The 9,256-nt window shown below is 42.4% G+C and overlaps 3 non-coding genes across 3 annotated transcripts; all 3 read right to left on the reverse strand.

The window, feature by feature from the left end:
• Positions 1-3,266: 3,266 nt before the first annotated feature.
• On the reverse strand, positions 3,267-3,338 carry trnaq-uug (transfer RNA glutamine (anticodon UUG)). Its single transcript has one exon. It is a non-coding gene; the product is annotated as a tRNA-Gln (tRNA).
• A 2,341-nt stretch (positions 3,339-5,679) lies between these two features.
• On the reverse strand, positions 5,680-5,751 carry trnaq-uug (transfer RNA glutamine (anticodon UUG)). Its single transcript has one exon. It is a non-coding gene; the product is annotated as a tRNA-Gln (tRNA).
• Positions 5,752-7,975: 2,224 nt separating this feature from the next.
• Positions 7,976-8,047, reverse strand: trnaq-uug (transfer RNA glutamine (anticodon UUG)). The gene has a single exon. It is a non-coding gene; the product is annotated as a tRNA-Gln (tRNA).
• Between the last annotated feature and the right edge of the window lie 1,209 nt (positions 8,048-9,256).

Here is a 9,256-nt window from a genome sequence, read left to right on the forward strand (position 1 = left end):
CCCGTAAAATTCAGAATCCAATTATTAATGTCCATGAACCACCTGTTCTTGGTAACTGTACCAAATATTAATGTCCATAGACCACTGGTTCTTGGTAACTGTACGGGTCACTGTCAAGTCCAACTGACGCTAATTTAAGCTGATAATCAGCTGTTATCCCGTCTTCTCCACTAGTTGCAGCTGTTTTTGCTGATGTGTGTACAGTACTGCATTTACTGTTTACTGAGGTTCCTAAAGAAGATGGTTTTGTTAAAGAGAATATAGTTGTTTGTTTGTTTCTGGGTTTTTTGTTGCTGCTTTTCTGTCGAGCCACACTCGGTAGGTGGCGGTATTGCTCCTTTAAGCTAGATAAGAGGAAGAAGAAGCAGTCGTGGTGCAAAAGGGAGACATTTTTATAACATACACAAGTCAAATAACATAAAGGTTTTCATGGGTAAGTGCAGGAGAGGGGAAGTATGCATATCCAGATTGAGATTAGGTCATACTCGGTTAAAATCAACTCTCAATTTAATGTCAAAGTCTGTGTCTGATAAATGAGTGAGTGAGTGAGGAGTGTGATGTCATAGAGAGTGTTGAGCATGTGCTTCTTAAATGTGGCAAGTATGAGGTTGAAAGGAACGCTTTACAGTAAGAGACAGGTTGTACGAGATGGGACGTGAATGGACTTTAGAAGGTTGTTAGGGAGCAGTGAGAAAATTAGGAATTATTACAGGGCACTCCTTGTCTTTCTCAACGAGACAGGGCTAGACAATAGGATATACAGGACTGTCTCAGAAAATTAGAATATTGTGATTTTCTGTAATGCAATTACAAAAACAAAAATGTCATACATTCTGGATTCATTACAAATCAACTGAGATATTGCAAGCCTTTTATTATTTTAATATTGCTGATCATGGCTTACAGTTTAAGAAAACTCAAATATCCTATCTCAAAAAATTTGAATATTCTGGGAATCTTAATCTTAAACTGTAAGCCATAATCAGCAATATTAAAATAATAAAAGGCTTGCAATATTTCAGTTGATTTGTAATGAATCCAGAATGTATGACATTTTTGTTTTTTGAATTGCATTACAGAAAATAAAGAACTTTATCACAATATTCTAATTTTCTGAGACAGTCCTGTAGATGTGATTATCTTATTTTATTTATTTATCTGCTTATTTATTTATTTTTTTAGTTTTCTTTCTTTTCTTCCCCTATTATTTTACACCTCATATATGACCTTATAAAATATATACTATTATAATACGATATATACTTTTTTCTTTTCATTCATATCCATACTGCCGTGTGTCGGTGTTTATGAGACGCCCCACTTCACTCCCACATGTTCACCGGGGGGTTGGTGTCACATTGTGAGTGTCTAAAATAAGAGACTGAACGGGTGAATAGGAAAAAGACTAAATCGCTTTGCAGAGCCTATAAGTGGCTGAACTAAAGAAATAAAGTATAGGGGCGCCATCCATTTATTTTAAGGAGTAACTCGGTCGTCAAAGGACAGCATACGTATGTTTGTGTTGTTCAGTTATGATGAAACAAACACAAACGTGACAGTACACTCGGTAAGTGCGCGTATAGAAGACAGTTGTGAAGCCGCAGCTGCCGCTTACGACCATACCGCCATGAACACGCAGAGGGCGCTGTTGCTACGTTTGGGAACATGTGCACCTTCATCCTCGTTTGCAGCAAATCAGCTCCAGCTTCAGACGCGTAGCGTTCAAATGCTCATCAAAGAATGTGATGTCTTTGATGACGTCACGAAGAATAGTGGAAGAGCAAGCACACGTAATAGCACACATTAGAGTGAAGATGTATTTTCTTTTCTTGTTATTATAAACACCAGAAAACCAGACACACACAGCTGTTTAAAAGCACAGCAGAAGTAGTGAAATTATTTTGCCACAGGACCATGAAAATATTATAACTGTAATGTAATTTTTTTACCTTGTCTGCACACATATTAATGATTGATACCATGACGGTAGAAACCAAAGGCATATATATGTGCATCACTATATTTAATAAATATACATATATATATACGCATACATATGCATACACATACATAAATATACACATACAAACCCAGTGATATTTTTTTTTTGGGGGGCGGGGGGGGTGACGACATCCACTGCCAATCCAGGAGGCAGGAACACACGGAGACACACGTCAAGCACTGGAAATCTGCAACAAAGAACAACAAACAAAACACAAAACTGACAAACAGCAATCGACCCAAATGTTGAGATCTGATCACAGTCTAAGCTAAACTACCGCTACCTAACCCCAAAAACTACAGAGCAAGCGTGCAGGTGAACAAGCCAGTGTGTTTATGCGTGTATATGTAGGTGACTGAGTGGCTATATGTTTATGTAGCTATGTGTATGTATGTGTGTGTGTGTGTGTGTGTGTGTGTGTGTGTGTGAATCTTCAGAACAAGACAATTTAGAGCCTTTATTTTAAAATGGTTGGTTTAACTTTATTAGTTTGAGACATATTTTCATCCTCATTTTGATGCAATGCATTTTCATCAACAGTCAGTGCAGGATGTTCATAAATCATACATCCACTTTCTTGTTTGCAAAAAGCTCTGGATAGATTTCAGTTAATCTCTCACAGGAATCTCAAGTATGAGAGGAAGTCTTAAGTAGCAGAGGATGGTTTCCATCCATCGACCTCTGGGTTATGGGCCCAGCACGCTTCCGCTGCACCACTCTGCTGTATAACCAGGATGTGACTCCGCCACACAGTCCGTGACTTTGGGGGACGGCGTCACTCCTTTCAAACCTTCTGACAGTGTCAAAAATCCTACAACTCTCTCAACTAACTAACCAGCTTAAATGACATCATGTGACCCAGCACAATTCTCTCAGATATGAATGAAGCAGATCTCTTCTAAGACTGATTTCTTTCTGATTATCTCTTAAAATGTATCAGATTTGTTTGGAACTGTGAAGGGAAACAACTGTTTGAAATGATCCTTCGTATTGATCAGTGACCATCATTAGCATCACTAGCTGAAAACGACTGTATAAACTGCTTAAACATCATTCAAGAACATCCTCATGATATTAGACACATTCATCACATATTTAAGGGTTCTTAGGGACATTTTAGGCTAGCTCCAGCCCCCTAAAGCAGGTCTAATGGTGTCCATGTTTCCATTTCCCTGTGTTGTTTTTTGAGGTGGAGCCTCGTGGATTGATACTACTGATACTCATGTGGGTAAAACCTTGATACCTGGTTGTGTGGAAGATGGGCAGGTTCCACTGAGATTTGAACTCAGATTACTGGAGTCAAAGTCCAGAGTGCTAGCCATTACACCATGGAACCCTGTTCAGCTTTTATTGTGGTTTTATTGTGGTCCTGAAACCAGAACATGAGTGAAAAGCAATATGCGCTTGAGCATCTGACAGAGTGCTGTCCATGGTGCTAGGAGCGTCTGGGTGTTTATGGTACCAGGGCCCTGGTCCTCCAGGCCCAAGGGCTGGCTCTTTCACTCCAGTGGCCGGTCGGGGGGGGGGCTTAAAAGCGGGTCCCCGGGTTCAGGCGGTGAGCCGGGTCTTTGGGTGGCTCCAGGTGAGCCGGGTTGTTGAGGTTGTTGAGTTGTTGTTGGGGTCTGGTGATGGAAGCTCTTTGGGTCTGGTGGTGGAGCTAGTGGGGTCTGGTGGTGGAGCTAGTGGGGTCTGGTGGTGGAGCTAGTGGGGTCTGGTGGTGGAGCTAGTGGGGTCTGGTGGTGATGCTCCTGGGGTCTGGTGGTGGAGCTAGTGGGGTCTGGTGGTGGAGCTAGTGGGGTCTGGTGGTGATGCTGCTGGGGTCTGGTGGTGGAGCTAGTGGGGTCTGGTGGTGGAGCTAGTGGGGTCTGGTGGTGGAAGCTCCTGGGGTCTGGTGTTAATGCTGCTGGGGTCTGGTGGTGGAGCTAGTGGGGTCTGGTGGTGGAGCTAGTGGGGTCTGGTGGTGGAGCTAGTGGGGTCTGGTGGTGGAGCTAGTGGGGTCTGGTGATGGAGCTAGTGACTGACATGTTTTGAAAACGGCGGGCATGACGAGAAAAATCCTGTAAAAAATCCCTCTAATATTTTTCTTTTTTTCCTGTAAAGTTGGACATTTTAAAGTTTAGGTAAATGGAGAATGACTGGCTTTTGGTCAGTTGTGGAACTGCAACGAAATTAATTTCTGCATAAGACCCAATGCGAGAAAGAGATGGTCGGCCTTCCTGTCCTGAGCACCAAGAAGAGGACAAGAGTGGTTTTCCAAGTCCAAATAATATTATTGCAAAGTCATACATGTTTCCACCCAGTTTCGAACAGGTGACCTTTCGCGTGTTAGGCAAACGTGATAACCACTACACTACTGAAACTTGCATGCTTTGAAAATGGCAGGCGTAACGAAAAAAAAATCCTATCTTCAAATCATTCATGTTAGAAATAAATGTGTGATTTCATATAAGTTGTCCTGTTGTGGTAAAATTAAAAATCATCCATGGGTATTACCATGCTGGGTAGAAAATACAAAATGTACCACAAGGGAATCCAACTGATTACTTTTGAAAGACAGTACTGGATATGGTTAATAACTGAAGATTAGGCAGTCGTCTTGCACATTCAAACATTACTCATTGTTGGCAGGATTCGAACCTGCGCGGGGAATCCCCAATGGATTTCTAGTCCATCGCCTTAACCACTCAGCCACAACAACCTGTCAGGTGTGTGTGTGTGTGTGTGTGTGTGTGTGTGTGTGTGTGTGTGTGTGTGTGTGTGTGTGTGTGTGTGTGTGTGTGTGTGTGTGTGTGTGTGTGTGTGTGTGTGTGTGTGTGTGTGTGTGTGTGTGAATCTTCAGAACAAGACAATTTAGAGCCTTTATTTTAAAACGGTTGGTTTTACTTTATCAGTTTGAGACATATTTTCATCCTCATTTCTTAAAAACATTTTGATGCAATGCATTTTCATCAAGAGTCAGTGCAGTATGTTCATAGATCATACATCCACTTTCTTGTTTGCAAAAAGCTCTGGATAGATTTCAGTTAATCTCTCACAGGAATCTCATGTATGAGAGGAAGTCTTAAGTAGCAGAGGATGGTTTCCATCCATCCACCTCTGGGTTATGGGCCCAGCACGCTTCCGCTGCACCACTCTGCTGTTTAACCGGGATGTGATTCCGCCACACAGTCCGTGACTTTGGGGGACGGCGTCACTCCTTTCAAACCTTCTGACAGTGTCAAAAATCCTACAACTCTGTCAACTAACTAACCAGCTTAAATGACATCATGTGACCCAGCACAATTCTCTCAGATATGAATGAAGCAGATCTCTTCTAAGACTGATTTCTTTCTGATTATCTCTTAAAATTTATCAGATTTGTTTGGAACAGTGAAGGGAAACAACTGTTGGAAATGATCCTTCGTATTGATCAGTGACCATCATTAGCATCACTAGCTGAAAACGACTGTATAAACTGCTTAAACATCATTCAAGAACATCCTCGTGATATTAGACACATTCATCACATATTTAAGGGTTCTTAGGGACATTTTAGGCTAGCTCCAGCCCCCTAAAGCAGGTCTAATGGTGTCCATGTTTCCATTTCCCCATGTTGTTTTTTGAGGTGGAGCCTCGTGGATTGATACTACAACATCATGTGGGTAAAACCTTGATACCAGGTTGTGTGGAAGACTGACAGGTTCCACTGAGATTTGAACTCAGATTACTGGAGTCAAAGTCCAGAGTGCTAACCATTACACCATGGAACCCTGCTCAGCTTTTATTGTGGTTTTATTGTGGTCCTGAAACCAGAACATGAGTGAAAAGCAATATGTGCTTGAGCATCTGACAGAGTGCTGTCCATGGTGCTAGGAGCGTCTGGGTGTTTATGGTACCAGGGCCCTGGTCCTCCAGGCCCAAGGGCTGGCTCTTTCACTCCAGTGGCCGGTCAGTGGGGGGCTTAAAAGCGGGTCCCCGGGTTCGGACGGTGAACCGGGTCTTTGGGTGGCTCCAGGTGAGCCGGGTTGTTGAGGTTGTTGAGTTGTTGTTGGGGTTTGGTGGTGGAAGCTCCTGAGGTCTGGTGGTGGAGCTAGTGGGGTCTGGTGGTGATGCTGCTGGGGTCTGGTGGTGGAGCTAGTGGGGTCTGGTGGTGGAGCTAGTGGGGTCTGGTGGTGGAGCTAGTGGGGTCTGGTGGTGATGCTGCTGGGGTCTGGTGTTAATGCTGCTGGGGTCTGGTGGTGGAGCTAGTGGGGTCTGGTGGTGGAGCTAGTGGGGTCTGGTGGTGGAGCTAGTGGGGTCTGGTGGTGGAGCTAGTGGGGTCTGGTGGTGGAGCTAGTGACTGACATGTTTTGAAAACGGTGGGCAAGACGAGAAAAATCCTGTAAAAAATCTCTCTAATATGTTTCTTTTTTTCCTGTAAAGTTGGACATTTTAAAGTTTAGGTAAATGGAGAATGACTGGCTTTTAGTCAGTTGTGGAACTGCAACGAAATTCATTTCTGCATAAGACCCAATGTGAGAAAGAGATGGTGGACCTTCCTGTCCTGAGCACCAAGAAGAGGACTAGAGTGGTTTTCCAAGTCCAAATAATATTATTGCAAAGTCATACATGTTTCCACCCAGTTTTGAACAGGTGACCTTTCGCGTGTTAGGCGAACGTGATAACCACTACACTACGGAAACTTGCATGCGTTGAAAATGGCAGGCGTAATTAAAAAAAAATCCTATCTTCAAATCATTCATGTTAGAAATAAATGTGTGATTTCATATAAGTTGTCCTGTTGTGGTAAAATTAAAAATCATCCATGGGTATTACCATGCCGGGTAGAAAATACAAAATGTACCACAAGGGAATCCAACTGATTACTTTTGAAAGACAGTACTGGATATGGTTAATAACTGAAGATTAGGCAGTCGTCTTGCACATTCAAACATTACTCATTGTTGACAGGATTTGAACCTGCGCGGGGAATCCCCAATGGATTTCTAGTCCATCACCTTAACCACTCGGCCACGTGTGTGTGTGTGTGTGTGTGTGTGTGTGTGTGTGTGTGTGTGTGTGTGTGTGTGTGTGTGTGTGTGTGTGTGTGTGTGTGTGTGTGTGTGTGTGTGTGTGTGTGTGTGTGTGTGTGTGTGTGTGTGTGTGTGTGTGTGTGTGTGAATCTTCAGAACAAGACAATTTAGAGTCTTTATTTTAAAACGGTTGGTTTTACTTTATCAGTTTGAGACATATTTTCATCCTCATTTTGATGCAATGCATTTTCATCAACAGTCAGTGCAGTATGTTCATAGATCATACATCCACTTTCTTGTTTGCAAAAAGCTCTGGATAGATTTCAGTTAATCTCTCACAGGAATCTCATGTATGAGAGGAAGTCTTAAGTAGCAGAGGATGGTTTCCATCCATCCACCTCTGGGTTATGGGCCCAGCACGCTTCTGCTGCACCACTCTGCTGTATAACCAGGATGTGACTCCGCCACACAGTCCGTGACTTTGGGGGACGGCGTCACTCCTTTCAAACCTTCTGACAGTGTGAAAAATCCTACAACTCTGTCAACTAACTAACCAGCTTAAATGACATCATGTGACCCAGCACAATTCTCTCAGATATGAATGAAGCAGATCTCTTCTAAGACTGATTTCTTTCTGATTATCTCTTAAAAATTGATCAGATTTGTTTGGAACAGTGAAGGGAAACAACTGTTGGAAATTATCCTTCGTATTGATCAGTGACCATCATTAGCATCACTAGCTGAAAACGACTGTATAAACTGCTTAAACATCATTCAAGAACATCCTCGTGATATTAGACACATTCATCACATATTTAAGGGTTCTTAGGGACATTTTAGGCTAGCTCCAGCCCCCTAAAGCAGGTCTAATGGTGTCCATGTTTCCATTTCCCTGTGTTGTTTTTTGAGGTGGAGCCTTGTGGATTGATACTACAACATCATGTGGGTAAAACCTTGATACCAGGTTGTGTGGAAGATGGACAGGTTCCACTGAGATTTGAACTCAGATTACTGGAGTCAAAGTCCAGAGTGCTAGCCATTACACCATGGAACCCTGTTCAGCTTTTATTGTGGTTTTATGGTGGTCCTGAAACCAGAACATGAGTGAAAAGCAATATGTGCTTGAGCATCTGACAGAGTGATGTCCATGGTGCTAGGAGCGTCTGGGTGTTTAGGGTACCAGGGCCCTGGTCCTCCAGGCCCAAGGGCTGGCTCTTTCACTCCAGTGGCCGGTTGGGGGGGGGGGGGCTTAAAAGCGGGTCCCCGGGTTCGGACGGTGAGCCGGGTCTTTGGGTGGCTCCAGGTGAGCCGGGTTGTTGAGGTTGTTGAGTTGTTGTTGGGGTCTGGTGGTGGAAGCTCCTGAGGTCTGGTGGTGATGCTGCTGGGGTCTGGTGGTGGAGCTAGTGCATTTCAAGGGCTAATATTGTAACCCCTCTACGTTTTTGCACTTTGGACCACCGTAGCCAGGGTATTCTGACGAAATCTGAAAAAACCTTGCAACCAGAGCAAGCAAGAGATTATGTACATTTATTGAGTGAATATTATGAAATTGAAATATGTATTGCTAGAAATGTAATCAAAACGCATTTCTATGCAGAAACTAACTCAAGATATTGATTTTTTTTCACAGCACTGTCCAGCAACCAAAAATGTAACCATTTCACGTTATTAAAACGTTCCAGTTTTACATTATTCTGACGAGATCTGAAAAAACCTTGCAACCACGAGCAAGCAAGAGATTATATACATTTACTGAGTTAATATTATGAAAGTGAAATATGTATTGCTAGAAATGTAATCAAAACGCATTTCTATGCAGAAAATAACTCAAAATATTGATTTTTTTCACAGCGCGTCCAGCAACCAAAAATGTAACCATTTCACGTTGTTAAAACGTTCCAGTTTTACATTATTCTGACGAGATCTGAAAAAACCTTGCAACCACGAGCAAGCAAGAGATTATATACATTTACTGAGTGAATATTATGAAAGTGAAATATGTATTGCTAGAAATGTAATCAAAACGCATTTCTATGCAGAAACCAGCTCAAGATATTAATTTTTTTCACAGTGTGTCCAGCAACCAAAAATGTAACCATTTCACGTTATTAAAACGTTCCAGTTTTACATTATTCTTACGAGATCTGAAAAAACCTTGCAACCACGAGCAAGCAAGAGATTATATACATTTACTGAGTGAATATTATGAAAGTGAAAAAGGTATTGCTAGAAATGTAATCAAAACGCATTTCTATGCAGAAAC

This window comes from Cololabis saira, chromosome 2, assembly GCF_033807715.1.
Source record: "Cololabis saira isolate AMF1-May2022 chromosome 2, fColSai1.1, whole genome shotgun sequence".
Taxonomy (NCBI): domain Eukaryota; kingdom Metazoa; phylum Chordata; class Actinopteri; order Beloniformes; family Belonidae; genus Cololabis; species Cololabis saira.